The following is a 17,213-nucleotide window of genomic DNA, read 5'->3' on the forward strand; positions in this document are numbered from 1 at the left end:
TAGAAAGAGAGCTGTTTAAACTGTAGGACATTGTTGACAAAAGGATAAAATGGATATTAATTTCCCACAATTAAATATATGCCAGATGTGGGAAACTTTCATATTATGCCAGTAAAAATATTTTACAACACTGAAAATTCTGTAAAGCTATAGTCAAGAAAGATTTAATCAACCTGAAGTAGGTGCAGGAAGGAATTACTAGATGAATAGTGGAATGATTAATTTATTGCTCAAGAGACACTAGAAGAAAGCTTCCCTTAACTAGCCCAGCAAAATAAAAAGGGGGAGGGGATATTGCTGAAATGTGCTAAGGGAATAAAGATTGGGGAAGAAGAAGAGACATTTAAGCTAAAAGAAAAATGGTACGAAAATAGATATGAACTGTCTATGAATGACTTTAATCTTGAAATGAGAAAAGTGTTTCCAAAAACTGGAGTAGCAGTGATAAGAGCAGCAAAATGAGTGAACTTAGTAGTGAACTATAGTGAGATCACTGAGAGACACAAAAATTAATGCTGTTTGGTAGTTACAAGGGATTGCTATTTCTAGTAGCATGGTGACTTAGGTGATCTAAATAGACAACTTAGATCAATAAATTATCAATAGATTCAGACACAAAGGTCAAGGAGAAGAAAGTGGCATCTATTTGATATTTTTCTCTACATCACATTTCCTTGATCTTCACTTCCCCAAGTTCCTGTTTAAATTGTATTCCTTATGCAGTCAGTAAAGAATCAGGAGTGTCCCAGCTCAGTTGCAGAACAGATCAAGGTTTTGTGCACAGGATGGATGTGTAGGTCCTGCACAAACTTCGAAGCCCCATCATATCTATTGGAAACTACACTGAAGGTCCAAAGCAAATGTCTTTCCATATTTTTCTAAATCCAGAGGTAGCAATAAAAATTAGGTCACTTCTAGTGCTTTCTCTGTATCATCTGCTTTGGATAGAAAAAATGGTTAGAACAGGGGGGAAAAAAGGAAGATAAGTGAAAAAAGCAGCTTATGTTTTGCAACTTTCTGTTCTTCCAATGGTTTATGACACAAAAGGACCCAATAAAAGTAACAGATTCCTAGTTTTTGATGCTGGCATAATATCCTCAGTCTAGTTCTGAACTTTTAGAAGTTCACAAAGAACTATGGGTCTCTCTTTTGTACTGTTGACACATTTGGCATGGCAGGAACTTTTTATTTCAATTTGAATCCAGCAGAGTTCAATGTTGAGATTAAATAAATGTACAAAAGCAGAGTGTTTCCATTAATTTGTTGGATTTCTCTAGAAATATTCCTTACATTGTCTTTATCTGAGATTTCCAGGCCCTTGCTTATAAAGTATAAATAGAAATTTTTCTGGTGTTTGAGCACTTTATCTTTGAGGAACCAAGACAAACACATTAAAAATAAGTGTGAAGAGAAAGAAACAAAATTTTTCAATACTTTAAAATGAAATGTTTTGATGCTATATTGGGTTTTTAGATATAGTTTCATGCAGATCTCATTCATGGCACTGATTCTCTCTCTATAGGCACAGTGGACATGATGATATTTATCTTTCAGTTGCTTCCAACTGCTATACTTTATTTACCTTAAGAAGCAAGGGAAAAAGGCCTCCTCATGAAAACACAGGCCATAACTCCATAACTCTATTTTTTGCCAGCTGCTGGATGTGTAGAAAGAGGCTTAAAAAGAAATCAAATTATTATGTCAATGACAGGATGATTCACTGGAATCCACTGTTTTTTAAAGGTCAGGCACCAGCCTGATTTATTTCCCTTTTCTTGAGTGATACAACAGAGTGAATAAACTGAATAGAAAACCATTGCTGTAATTGCTGTATGGGGACATATAGTTCATTGCAACCAAACTTTGGACATATTTCTTTCTCTGGTTGACCTTTTCCTGTGGCTTTTTCTCTCTCCCCTCTGGTTTATTCTTCAATCCCAGTAGCCAATTATAATTATCCCATACAGGTCACCTGTTTTTCCCCGTGTGAATCCTCAAAAAATTTTTATTGCTCTTCATTTCTTTTTGTTTCAACAGGAATTTTGATTATTTTGCTAGTTCTTAGTTATATATGGGAGTAAAGTCTAAGAGATATCTTTCACTCTGAAAACTCCACACACCCAAGGAATCATTTTACCTATTAGCAAATTCAGTAATTTCTGAAATGTTATGTACTGTCTAGACATGCTCCCTGGTCTTCCTCCTGCTGTGGGAAAGAATGAAAGGAAAGTATCCATCCTACCTTCTACTGAAGGTTTATCTAGAATTGCTTTTTCTTCTATTATTTCTGTTGTTTTTCCTTTCACAAGCTTGAGTCTGATTTTCATGCTACTTTTATGACCTTTCAGATTATTTAAGGGTGTTTCTTTCAAAACTCAAGCTTTACATATTGTTTTAGTCAAGTGTACACTGAACAAGAGCTGTCTCAATCCAGACTTGTATTGGGACTTTCTCGGAAAAAAAATCATAAATTTTGTCAAGTTCACTACAGTCTGTAGGTTTGCGATAGAAATAAAATACACAAATTAGGATTTATAATGCAATGTCCTCCTAACCTTTTCTTGCATTAAATAAATGAGACTGGAGAGGAACAAAAATTGCATTCATCACTTGATTAAAATTTTTCACAGCTCATGTGTCCCAAATGGTTTTATGAATTTCTGTCTTTGGAACTGAAGTTTGGAGGAGGGATTAATGAGACGTTAAACAAAAAGAGAGGGAAAAGGGAAGAAAAAGGAGAATCAATGGTAAATATAATGCTTACCAAAATAAAAAAAAAATCAAGTTATCATTGCACTCAGACACAATTGTGTTTTGGAAAAAATTGGTCTGGCACCTTCACATGCATTGCCTTTGTCCACACTGCTTTACTGAAATATCAGATCCTCAGAGAAAAGATTGGATGTAATTCTTAGCTACTACCAGGGTGTCTAGTTTGGAATTAAAGAAAGGAAGAGATTGAAAAATACATAAGAAAAAAATATTTAGCAATATCAGGGAGAGGGTTCTGAGCCCATGGAAATGAATCCTGCTCTGGAAGTGTAACACTATTTCCTGCTATGCCCTCCAATGCTAAAAATAGTAAGAAAAGTAAAAAATTTATTTCAAATGAGGTTTGTGAAAACACCCCAGAAACTTAATGCCACTATGCCCAAGTCATACACATTGGCCTTGATTTATATGCATTGATGTTTTATTTCTTCATGTGCAGAGAATTTATTTGCAGAGCAGGTACATTTCATCCCTTTCATGTTTACAAACTGTATGTATAATCCCATTTGCATTACAGAGATTTCTTTTTTTTTTCTTTCCCAAAATCATTCACCTGTCATGAAATGCTATTTAGCCTCCACAGCAAAGAGATGCTTTCATCAGGTGGTGCATTTCTGAGTCAAGCACCACAGTCATCAGATACTGATTGTTTGTGAACTTTGATGTGATTCTGGCTATAAGCACATGGTATCTAACAAGGCTTAATTTTTAATGTGAAATCTAAGCCATGTTTTCAACCTCACTGGTGTCCAATGACACGTGTTTTCATCCAGTGCTACAAAAACTCTTGGCTACTCATTTAAAAGCAAGCAGCAATTAGATTTCATCTTTATATTTAGATAGTGTCTTAAATCTTCAGGCTGAAGGGAATTAACACTGTAATTAATAATGGGAATAGACTGACTTCAGGAATCACTTTAGGACCGTATCCTAATGAGAGAAAAATTAAGACTATGAAGCAGATGGTCTAGGTTGCAGTGATGCTACTAGCACTAACCTGTTGGGGAGGGAAGGGTCACAAAACTTTGTCAAGCTTCAGTTTTCTTTTTGCAATATACCAGGTTTCCTCCAAGTATACCTAGAGTCTCAACATTTCTGAAAGGATGGTTATTAAGGGTTATTATTTACAATGTATTTTATTTTTAATAATCATCCTCAGCTAGGAGACTCTTTCCAGGTGCCATGACCATAATTAAATAGCACAATACAATAAAGATGAAAACTCCTTTAATTATTTTTTAACAGGGCTTTGGTTGGATTACAGAATGTCACTGAAATAATAACAATACAAAATAAAAGATTTGTTTCTCTTTGTGATTTCCAAAAGCCAGTGATCTGTAACTGCCTGTTAGCTGTTACACAATTGTGTCTCTAGGAATGCATTTAATACTTTTAATATGCCCTTGATTATATGAAAGCTTGATTATTCCAACATCTTTCAGGTTCTGCATGATAATCAAGGCTGTGATAGAAGGAGCTGATCTAATTCCAGCTGATGTCAAAGCCAAACCCAGCACTAAATACTGCAGAAAATATTGTAGGTCTTCAAAGTCATTATTTCCTGAAGGGGAATTCTGCAGCTCCAAATTGGACAATAGTGGCCTCTATCATGGTTTTCCTCTGATGTTTTCCATTATGTTGCAAAGAAGAATTTCCTCGCCTTTTTTTTTTTGTTGCAATGTAACAAAACATTTTGTAAAATTTAGATTTAACTGGTCTCATGACAGAAACCATCTGTTGAAACATCCGCTTAGGTCATTCCCATTGTTTAACCTTTCCATAATGATCTTGCCTCCTTTTGGTTCACTTTTCATGTGGTCTGCAGGACAGAATCACAGGAGTTAGCACAGTTACTCATCTCAAGGTGACTGATAACCTGAGGCGGTCCTTAAAAATTATCTTCATAGGGAAATACATCAGCCAGCAAATACTAGAGAAATAGATAAATAACTAGACAGTGGATGAATACATAAATAGGCAATCAGTAGGACAGATCTATTATTTCATCCTTAATTCCCTGGCAATGCAAAATCGCTTTTATTTAAGATTCTTATGAGCGTTTCTGCCATTATTGATTTAAAGTGCCCTGCAGCAGAATCTGGATGACAACAGTCATCAAGCACTATGTATTACCATCAATGGTTACAAAAATTCTCCTCATTTCCTACCTATCCTACAAAGTCTGAATGATCATAGGGTTTTGTTTTTTTTTTCTGCTGTATTTCCCCAGCACTTAGTTGTATTTTTATTAGATGCAATAAAAATGACCTGAACAGACATGGAGAGAACTTGAGAAAGGGAAAGGATGATGTTATCATAATACCTATATAGACCAGAGGGATATAGTTTACAGTTTAATTATCATTTTCCAGTACCTGAGGCACTCATCTCATGGACATCTGCAGAATAAATGTCTGAGCTAACATCGAATCTTACCAGGCTAAGTTTGTGGGCAATAAGAGAACATCAGTTTTCTCACCTGAGTTAAACATTTGCTTTAGCACAAGTTGAATCACACCCTATGAGTGACAATTTTTCCCCATTTGTTGTAAAGCTGGAGTACAAGAGCACTCAGTGAAATGGTCACAATATAGACATATGCAGTAAGATGAGATAAATTCCAGCCTCATATTCCAGCTTTAGGTAGGACTATGAGGAAAACTCAGTTTTATCAAGCCTGGATGGAAAACAAGGGTCATAGCACCTAATCCAATACTGGTAAACACTAAGATATCTTATTCCTGGTTCTTTGTTTTTCAAATAGGATTTTGTAGTTAATAACCTATGGCAGGATCCTATATGCTCTTCCTCTATGATAAAAACCATCAATTAGTCATTAGGGTTCTAGGTGATTTTAAAGTGCTATCTCTTCCAGTGTCTTCCTTTAAAATTGGGATAATACTTTGCTTTTCTTTCACTGTTGTCGGGTGAAGACCATCCATCAGTGTGAGGCACCAAACTGTGAAAGAGTTGTTATTAGCTTGGTTCCACATCTTGTGCTGCAGCATGGTCCTAGAGACAACTTCTAATCACATCTGCAACAAATTGATTTGAGCTGTAAGCATTTTACAGTATTTCATACTGTAAATGGAAATCTTTCTATAGTGCCAAGCTCTAAACTTAGTTGCATAAAAAATTCTATTTGAAGTGGGGATTTTTCCTCAAATAATGCGAATCTGACATTGCTTCTGATTACTTCTCATCAAAGGCTCATCTTTATCTGAGGCCTCTGCTCCAGTTCCTTATTTTCTCCCCCTTCCTCCTCTGTCTCTGCACACATTTTAAAGTCTAATTTAGGTTTCCAATACCATACTAAATGCTATCCATTCCTTTAGATCCTTATTTAACTGTTCTTGTCTTAATTTCATCTCTTGCAATTGTAACTCATTATTCAGGTTATTTCTCACAAGATTGATTGAGTATCAGGGGATCATTTACTTTTCCATTATAACAGCCACTTCAGGTTATAAATTCTGACTGTAAGGAGAAAATGTGCTTATCAGTTTTGTCAGCATTTGTGTGAAACAGGACTGGGCTTGTTCTGCAGAGACATTCATGACTGCTACAATTTCTATCTTTGTATTTTCTGTGGCTAATCCTGCTGTTGCATCTCCTGTATGCTGAAATGCAGAGGAAAACACTTGACTTTTGTTGCTATTTTTCTGATGTGAACTGAGTGTGTGCCTGAAGTGAGAGGATCTTTCAATCTCATGCCTGTGTTAAGAGCTGCTGCTTGGGGGAGCAGATGGTTCAGGTGATAACTAGCTATGGCTTATGCTGCTGTTGTTGGAAGCAATTAAGTCTTAATTTTCTATGTGTTGCATCTTTAAATTTCTAAATGTTTTCTGGAGGCTGCTGCCATTTTGTGTTCATTTCTGATAGCATATGTTGCAGAAGGTCCTCTTCTCTCCACCATGGGGACTTTATTTCTTCCTTTTTGTTTGGCTTTTCCTTCATACAATTAAATTTGTGATGCAATGAAGCAGAAAGATCTTTGGGCTTGTACTGAGAATGTCTATGGAGACTCCCAAGATGTGTTTCTGGCTTGAAACAAGCTAGATTCATAAGAATCAGTAGCAAACAATAGAGGTCCTTCTCAGTTTGGAGGTACAAACTTAGAAAATTCGGATCTAAATTGTTTCCTGGCCCTTGATATGTCTTACCAGTTATTTTAGGAATCTCTTCAAGCAACACATGGAACATTGACTATTGCTTGTCTGATACTCAATCTTCCAGCTCAGGCATTTTCCCAAGCATTAGCAGAAAGAGTTTGTAGGGGTTTAGTTTGATAATAGCATTGGATTTCAGGGGGGAATCCCCAGGTAAATGAATGGATCCAGCTTTGACTCCATGATTACTGTCATTGTAGCTGTTATTTGTTATTTGGTTGGCCCCTCTTGGCTGAACTCAGGATACTTTCATTAGTTTTCATTACAAAGGAAACACAGACTTTGGCCAAGCCTCTACCTGTTGGGATATTTAGCTGGTCAGAGTGACCTTGAGAAAAGTTGGAAAGTCTCTTTTCTCAGCCTGGCGCTTGAAGAAAGAGTCAGGGCTCTTCATTTCTCAGTCTCAAGGTTATTTATTGTAGCTTATCTACAAAATTCTTTCTCTTGTCCTGCTGAGGTCTGCTCAGCAGGACAGTCCAAGGCACTCTGCCTGCCCCCGGGCAGTGTTATGTCTTTATACTAAAAATTACGTGTACAATGTTTACAATTAATTTCCAATACCTATCACCTATGTTAGACAGTGAACTTCTGCTCTAAACCAATCTAAAAGTGCCAACATCACAGCAAAAGATGGAGGCCAAGAAGAAGAAAGGCTGGACATGCCTAGAACCCTCTATCTTGCCCCGAGAACTTCCATTCTAGAAACCCCAAAATCTACTTTTTCACTCTATGATGAATTCACTATCATTCTACTTAATTTGTCATGGCTTGCAGATCCTCATCTAAGGCTGGTAACTTGCTCCACAGGTCATAATCAAAACCACAGGGATTTTGGGCTCTGTGCCAGGGTCTCTGAGACCCCTGGTGGAGGTCTTGGCTGCTCAGGACAGCCAGAGGGATGTCCTGGGTCCTGACATTTACCAGATGTCATGGACTTGTCACAGTTTTGTGGCAGCACTGAGATATTCACCTGAGTTGCTTAAAGTCAGGGTCTTCCTCGTTAGAGAAGAATTCCACACATTTCTGTCTACCTGCCAAGCCTGAGGGGGCACCACCAGCCCTGCCTGCCCTTTCCCAGGACTCCAGGGCCGCTCCACCCTGTCCATGGCCCGGGACCCCATGGCAGACTCCCATGGCCACCATCCCCTGTCCCAGCAACACCAACAGGGCTGGGCTGCAGCTCCCCCCAGCCCTGCCCTGCCAAGGCCCACCAGCCCCTGTCCCAGCCTTGCCTTGCCTCCCCCATCCTCAGAGGACATGTCCAAAATGTCCCAGGCTGGGGCTGCTCCAGTGCCCCTCGGGCTGTCACACTCCCTCCCTGCCAGCCCAGGGATCCTGGGGAGCTGCTGGCCCACACAGTGGCACCATCCCCTCTCTCCCTAACTGGAAAGCTGCTCAGTGCTCATGTGGTCTGCACTCACATCCCACAGCAGTCAGGTTTTACTGCTGGTTTTATATGAGTGATTGCTGGGGAACAGCTGGCACTCATAAAACGAAACACAGAATATCTTGTTAATGACTTGTCACCATTTTTCTTCTTTGTTTTATGGGTCAGAGGAAAGCAAACAGCTTCACGGGGCTGTGCAGAAGGGCCTGGCAGCCTTTCCCAGGCTCCAGATGCTGAAATGACAGTGATTAACCACAGTGCCCAGAACTGAAACTGCGCAGAGCGCGCTTGCACTGAGGGGGCACGTGGAGATCTACTGAGTGAGAGATGTGACACATCTGGAGGGGAATGGCAAAGTGGCTGAAAGGTTTTGCCAGTGAACATCTCTCCTGCCAGTTATGTGCAGCTCTCAAAATACCAGTGGCAGCACGCTGGCTCAAAGGGCTCCCTTGTACTGCAAGGATGCTGCAAGGATGGGGCTGATGTTAGCCCTGGGAGTAAATGCTTCAAAGCTCCTCTGAAGCAGCCAACACCAAAAATGGGAGAGCTCTGAAGCCACAGGTTTTTTCATACAGGCTTCAGATCAGCTCATTTGGTACTAAGCTGCTGTTTTCCCAGAGAAAGCTCCTGACTATAATAAGCCCCCTGATGTTGCACTGGAAATGCCATCTGCTTTAAAATACAAACTGAACACAATTCTCAAAATAAAAGTGCTTTACACCTATGTCATGTAAAAGGAAAAGCAGGAAGAATCCACAGACAGCTGTGGATAAAAAGACTGAGCTGGAGTAGGAAAGCACCAGGCGTGACAGACAAATCTAAACATTCTCTTAGCCCAATATGAATATTAAGAGATTTCAAGATTGCTGGATTGGCATCTCCAGGGGACAGAAATCTTCTATCTTTTTAGTAAGTGGGGAGAACAGAGAACTCAGAGATTGCTGGCTTGGCTCACCAGGAGTGGGTTGTTGCACTGCAAGACACACCACTGCCTTGAGTCAAATGAGTTTAACTAGTCCCTTATTTGGGAGGAACAGGAGCATTCTGTGCATGCCTTCAAATCAGTTATTCAAGTCAGTAGAGAGAAAAAAGGGATGTGTCTTATGCCATCTCCTCTCTCCACCATCAAAAGTATTTTTTAGAGATATATTTGTCTTTGATCATTAGAAAATCTTCCTAAATTAGTGGTGCAGGAGAGAAATCCTCTGGCCTGAGCTCGGAAGAGCAGTTTATGTCCTAATTCGTCCATTCAAAATCTAATGGGAGACAAATGCCTGGGGGCATTAAATGTTTAAATGCATTTGAGGATCTGAACTCTTCTTCCTTTTATTAGTACACTAACTCTTTACACTTATCTAGTTTGTTTTGAAACATGTTTTACAAGGAATTTTATAAAACTAGTGTACTATTTAAATACTAGATTAGAAAAGCACCTGAGGAGCCATGCTGTTTTCTTGGGTGTAAAAAAGCATTGAAGCTGTATCATGTGCTCTGTTCAGAGCTGTTTGAAGCTATCAGCTGCATCTGCCTCCATGTGTACAGCATATGGCAGCTAACTAGTGTATTTGAGCTGCTGCAGCAATGTTATGAAGACGCATTCCTGAGATTGTTTCCACCCTGTGGCAAATGAGGGATGTGCAGGTTTCTGAGCATAACTCCATCCTGGATTCAGAGATGCCTCCTGTTTATATCACTCTCTCTTACAATTATGCCTTATGCTTCCATTTGTACTGAGCCATAAGCAAGTAAATGCATGAGCCTTGTTTGGTGCAGCAAATGCACTGATGAACAGGAAAATAAAAAGTACCTTTAAAGCTAAGAGCATTCAAATAAACTGACCTGTCAAATATGTGGATGCTAAAACTTATCACAAAGCCAAATGGGCTCTGTCAGCTGAGAGGAACATTAAAGACCAATACCTAATTCCCATCACCACCAGTGGGATTTCACTCTCTAAAAAGGGATGTCTATTATTGTTTTAAATACCCATCTGTATTCATTTTAACTGCACTAGTGAAGGGCATGGGAGGTAAAATAGGCTTACTTTGCCTGCTAGTTGCCAATTCATGAAGGCATGTCACATTGTGCAAGCCCCATTCAACACTTGATATGCAGCTGGGCATTCAGAACAGAATTAGATGCCCTCTTTAAGGGGGGAAGAGAAGGGAAAAAGAAGTGATGTAAATGATACTTGCCATTTCAGAATTTCAGAATAATTTATTGGTTAAAAGTGGAGCATTACTTTCCAAAAACTTTGTGTCAGATGCCGAAGGTCAGGGGAAGACTGGAATGTAAACCTTTCCTCAGAGCTTCTCAATTGTTAGCTACAGAGAGATTCTTAATCCCTGAGACACCTGATGTTCTCCATCTACCCCACAGACAGCATCATTGCCATATGTGGAGGAAAGCCAGACATCTGCTTCAACATGAGCTCTAAAATATTTGATTTCTAGGTTTTTAATTATTTCAGTCCCAGTTTCATGTTTTTGTAAATATTATTGAGTTATGAAGTGAATATGCATGTACGTTATGTACCTACAGTGTATATTTAATGATTTTATATATTCAGTGTGTATCTGTAAATAAATTGCATACAGATTGTATGTGTAAAGAGAAAAGAGAGAAATCTATTTAACATCATTTGCATATATACTCATGATTGGGTCATTGATCACTTATTTTTTATTTATTGACATATTACCTACAAATCAATTTTAACTTCCTTAGACTCCACAAGAAATATCCACAAGTGACAGAACAAAGATTTGGAAGTCAAAACATCGTCTTAAGTGCAGCTGGCTCTAAAGCTCAGACCAGATTTCTGTATCCTGCAATGTACCCATCCTGAGAAAAGGACTTATTTTCAACATATTTCTCATCATTTCTTCATGAATTTCACAGGATCACAATTGTTCTCTTCACATCCCATTTCTAAACAGTCCTGAATGGGAACTATGTCAAAAGTTCAAGAACTTTGACTATACAGGCTCTCCTTAGATGATCTTCTGGGTCCTCATCTGATCTCAGAGCTTCATATTAGTCTCTCTGAGGTAGCTGGATTGCTTTCTCAATTGATACATAAGTTCATATATTTTGGTCTGTCTGTGAAATTATATTGCAATTATTACTGCAATATTTGAGGTTTTAGCTGCCAATAGCTAATGGCTGGGACAATAAATTGTATGACTTCAGTATTGCTTTTAATGAGAACATCTGATATTGGCTGTGTAAGCCAGACAATACCGGCTCACACAGGACTAGAGTTATTCTCTTCCTGGATGTAAAACATTAATCAGCATCTTATTGCAGTGCTCAATCTGTAGGATTATCCTTGAATTGAAAATGGTAAGAGGACAAACAATGAAAACGTCCAACAGGAGATTTGTGTTAGTAAAATGCATGATAATTACTATTACTGTCTGTAGCAAAATCCGATTTTGGTTGCATAACTTTAAAAGGTACAGTCTTGTGTTTAAAAACTGCGATGCGTTTGGTTATACAAAGACCTCTTATTTTTAGTCCTTTGGATATTTACTTTGCAACAGCCTTTAAAGTATCAATACACTTAAAATCTACAGTGACACCATCATGGACAACCATTGGTTTCATTTTTTGGAACCATCTGTGCACAGTAACCTCTGGTTGTGAGCAAGGGGCCTGTGATGTGGACCGAGAAATGTGCAAAGAAGTCTACAAAGCTTCCATCAAACTTTTTTGAAGGAAATATTTCTGTCATGGCTTTTCAGTGCATGGAATATAAGCCTTCTGCCAGCTTAGTCCAAAAGGCATTAGTGTGCTAACTCAGGCGGCGATGCTGGCATTCCATCTGGTTAACCAGGCTGGTTTCTCTAACAGAAAGATTGGATGTAGGATCCATGAAACTGAAACCTGTGACAGGTTTGAGTGTTTGTGTACATAAGTTTGTGTGTTTTTTGGGGGTTTTGGTTTTGTTGCGATGTGAGTTTTTCTAGCGAATAGGAATCGATAAACCCTGATGTTTATTTTTGTACTTAAAAACATCTTCTTTCCTGTCTTTTTGGAAGAAATTTGTAATATAAGAATTTTTCCAGTAATTAGACACCTCCCTCAACTGCCACAATTCTATAATGTTGATGGAGAGTGACCTTGCACTGCTAGCTCCTTCAGCACTCCAATGATGCTCATTAGTAGCAAACCAATGAGAATTCCTGTCAGAGTGGCAAGGGTATGTTATTGGATGCTTCAATTTACAGATATCTCTTGGATGTTGAATGTCTTTACTCCACATTTTGTGACAACCTGTGGTTGAAATGTCAGTGATGGTTGTGGTGGACCTGTGGTTGTAAAACTCAGTAAATGGATGTTAACATTAACCATATATTAATATAACATTGACTATACATTAATATTTGAATTAAACAAATTGAAGACTTGTGTGGCTTGCAAATCTCACAGAACTGGTATCGATGCACTCAATAAGGTTCATTGTCCACAGCAAACCCCAGCCTGGCTTAAAGAGGTATGGAGGTGTGTCCTGGAGAGGACTATTTAGGGAAAGACTGGTTCCTTAGCCCAGAGGATTAGTTAAAATGAAGGAGGTAGATTTTAGTTGTCTGGGGGAAAGCTGTCCAGTGTTGCTAGATTAAAATACACTGATATGACCACGTTTTCTCAGTGTGCTGAAAACATGAATCACTCATCTACGCAACACTATAGTCCAAAACAAGAGACTGGCTGGCATTTAACACATCCCATTTTACACATATCATGGGCGAGATAAAGCTGATCTTAGAGGAGCCAGCCTCAGTAGTGTTCTGCTTGATGTATCTTTCTCCTCCCATCTCCTTCCCCTTCCCTCACAGAGAGTTTTCACTTAGCTTTCTTAGTTAAATTTGAAAACTAAATCCTGCAAGTCTGGTCTTGTGCCATCACGGGAAGTTATCAGGGCTGCATTCTCTTCTCAGCTGCTGTGTATCTCTGGCTGCTCTGTTTTCCCATCTCTGAAATGAAAGTAGGACTTGCACAGCTCCCAATGCATTTGATGCTCTGCAGGTGAAAAATGCAGTGCTGTGAATTGTTGTGACTGTTCAGCAGCATTTATGTTTGTGGAACCATGACTACATTAAAGTTTAGAGCCTTACCCAGCTCCCTGCAAGATAACATGTATAGAGGGAGCATTGTGCATATAAACCACTTGTTTGCCTGCCTGATAGAACTCTTGCTAATGTAACAGCTTAGATAATCTAAATATTCCCTTTGGGCAGATACCAAGGATACTTAGTTTATCTCTCTTCTGCAGAAATGAACACCGGACCATTAAAATAATTGATTTTTAATGAAATCTGATGGAATTTATGCTGTTTTGTTTTGGTTTTCTTTTTTGAAAGAATGAAGGAATAACCATGTGTTTTCCTGTTTTCTAGTATTTCTTCTTATCTTCAAAGTTTAAGGGGGCTGATGAAAGGAAAGAACCAAAGGGTTACTTTGTAAATAAATTATGGTCTGAGAAGCTTTCAATCTTAGCAGGACTCAGCAAATCAACTACACTTGTTGCCTCTACCTGAAAGGTAACCAGTATTTAACTATTTCACATATATATTGGAAAATTAAACATTTATTAATATTTCAAAAGCTTTATGAAATTTCTCAGTTAGACCACTTAAAACTGAAAAGATTTATACTATCATAATCATTATTTGTAGTGAAAGAATCCTTCAGTTTTAGATGTTCTTGTTCCTGTGAGTGTTTTCTAGTTTCCTTTAAATTTCCTGAGCATAAATGCTCTGGTATGTGAATCTTTTATGAATACAATAGTTCCTCAATTGTTTCAATGCAAATGAATGTCATGTTGTTGAGATGTCATTCACGTGAATGCTTTTCTGTAGTCTGCACTACTTTTCTGTAGTCTCTTTTTCATTTCAAGGAACTTTCTATCAATTGGAAGAGGTGACATTTTATGTTGATTTTGAGATGTAGGATGGTCCAGAGGAGAGGTATGTGCTATCCCTTTTCAAAAGAGAATTGTTTCCTTGTCTCCTCTTTTTGTTTTTCTTTTTTTCTTTTTTTTTTTTTTGCCTTGTCCTATTAGAGTCATTCAGGATATGAAAAGAAAAACACAATTCTTTGTTTACAGCAAACACAGCATTTATGTGTATCATTCTTTTTGCATTTTCTTTCTGATCTTCCAGTGTGCAGAGCAATTTTCCTGTTAATTCGTTTACAGCTGCTTTTGTGAGCCTGTCTGAACACCCAGTAGAACAGGAAAATTTGCAAGCATAAGCAGGCAGAAATATTTCCTGCACTAGCCATTTGGAATGATGCATGGGAATGATACATTTGGAATGCTGGCATCTCCAGCAGAAGGATTACACGCCTATGCAGCACAGTGGCAGTGGCTGAGCAAAAGGCTCATGGGATCCTTTGGCTGCTCAGGGGTGAACTTGAAGGCAAGAGCTTCAAGTTTCATCTTCCCTTTTGGCTGGACCAGATCACCTGGAGACATCTTTTCTGCATATCAGCACCTTTCCTTCTCCCCATTGTCTCTTGCAGCTGTCACATGAGTTTCCAGGTGCTAATTTCTAACCTCTTCTAGTCAGAGACTGTTTCTGTGGCTGGCTTTTGCTGATATTCATGGTTTTGCCTTACAGAAGTAAGTGAGCCAGCATAGCTGATGATGATACCTGGCATGAAGTCTGCTCACCTAGAATACCTGTGAGTGAGGAGAAAGACTGAGCAAGCTATTGCCATGGGGCAGAGACTGATCACAGAAACTGATGCTGAGCCCTCATCATGGCCATGACCTAAATCATGATACCAGACCCTGCAGCATGCCAAACATCCACTAAGAGGCACAGTAAGGTTCCTGTTTTAAGCTGGCAGTACATAGGTGCATTGCATGCCATCTGTATTAAGCCCTACTACAGATGAGCAGGGCTTCTCTGTTGCCATACTGTGGGTGGTGAGGTAAATTCTGCTTAGTTTGGTACTTGTATACTTGCAGACACTTGGCACTCCCCTGCTTTCTTGATTCTTGATAGTTTCTCCATAGTTTTACTTTGCCTCTTGCTCCAGGCAAGGATGAGTGTTTCATAAAGGACACAGTTGTACTTTGCAAAGTCAGCATCAGCAATATTATCACTATGTGCACAGTCTACAATCTCAATCAACTTATTTTAAACACTGAGTGCAGAGGAATACAGAGGCTGCTAATTGGAAATTGCCATGTCCCTCTCTCTCTTTTTTTTCTTTTTTTTTTTTTTTTTTTAACATAGGTCTGAGAAGGAAGCATTCTTTCTTGTAAAAAAGCAGAGGCAGATTTTATTTGCATTGTGTCTTCACAGTGGATAATGGCCAGTTAAGTTGACTGATGATGACTGAGTGCTTTTTGTAGGAGTAGAAACACAGTAAAGGTCTTCTCCTCACACTCAGGGCCCAGCATAAGAAGTTAGAAATACATGATTGAAAGGAGAGAATATTTGTGAAGAAACATGGAAGGAAGGATGTTCCAGAAATGTGTCATCTTGTGTCTGAGGGAGGCGTTAGATTTTGACTCTCAGTGAAGAGGATTTGACTGACAAAGCATATATGTCATGTAATCTGTGCAAATATCAGGGCACCAACCCGTGCCGTTGACTTTAGGCTTCCTCACCAAAGTGGAATTTCTCATTCTGTGAAGTATCCAAGAACTCAATTATCAATTCAAGGTTGGAATAATTTGATTCAGTCATTATTTCCTTACCTACTAACCAAAGACCATCTCTCTCTCCATTATCTAGGACATTCTAGGGAGAAAATCTGAAATGTTTAAGGGAAGAGGAGCCCACCTTTGCCCTGTATTTTCTAAAGGAAGACAATGGATCTGGAGTCCTTGGCTCTCTACTGAGTGAGAAGGAAGAACTTTATTCTTGTGGGCCAAAGGATTACACTGGGGAGCATAGTCCTCAAAGGGATTATACAACCTGCTCTGATTTCTCATGGAAATTAAAAAGCCTTGAAAGATCCCTATATCCATGATGCATGTAGACAGCCTGTTTTGAAAGTTTTATTCCAGGTTTTTCCTTGGACATATTGCAAAAGAAAAGAAGAGAGTGATAGTGCAACAAAGAAGTAAAAGAGAACTTGACAAGAAGATAGGGAATGAAAGAAAGAGGACATTATCAGAAGAAAAAGAATATCACAATAAAATCCAGGATGTTTACGTGTGAAGGTGCAAGTTTAATGCAGGTGGTTAAAGTGAAGCATGAAGTGAAAAACATATCACTGAGAAAGAAAAAAGGCTGTGTAGAATATGGTTCAAAGAGATACTTTAATATTTTCACATTATAAAAGAGTTATTTCATTAAAGCTGATTCCAGTTCAATGATTTGATTTTTAAGTCCTGAAGTGAAAGTGGCAAATATTTTTCCAGGTTTAATTTTACTTTCAACAAATTGGAAGCATTGTAAAAATAGACTTAAAATTTGATATTAAGGGAAAGAAAATATGACACTTTTGTCAATTTAATATAAAATATAAACATTTGTTGTTTGGAAACTTTGTAAGCCACACTACAGCATTTTTCAGAGTTGTGTAACATAATGTGTTTGCTACAATGGGATGGGGATTTTTGCTTTAAGGAAGAGGAATTCTGAAATAAAGAATTCTACAGCCGAAAGACATTGTCCTCTTGCACAGTGCGTTACATGCTGCAATCACTGTGAAGCTGAACACTTTCTGTTTGCTGCCTTTGCTCAAAGCTCACTGTAACTGTTCACCAGGGCTCCTGTGGCAGGGCTTTGAGCTGTGAGGGCAGTTTGTCACTTGTTTTATTCTGTTGGACACACAGGGTTGGCCTCATGTTCTTGTGCCTTCAAGCCCATATAGACAGTTCTTACAGGATGCAGCTGCCATTGGCATGGAGAATTTCT

Source organism: Zonotrichia leucophrys, chromosome 3, assembly GCF_028769735.1.
Source record: "Zonotrichia leucophrys gambelii isolate GWCS_2022_RI chromosome 3, RI_Zleu_2.0, whole genome shotgun sequence".
In the NCBI taxonomy this organism is placed as follows: domain Eukaryota; kingdom Metazoa; phylum Chordata; class Aves; order Passeriformes; family Passerellidae; genus Zonotrichia; species Zonotrichia leucophrys.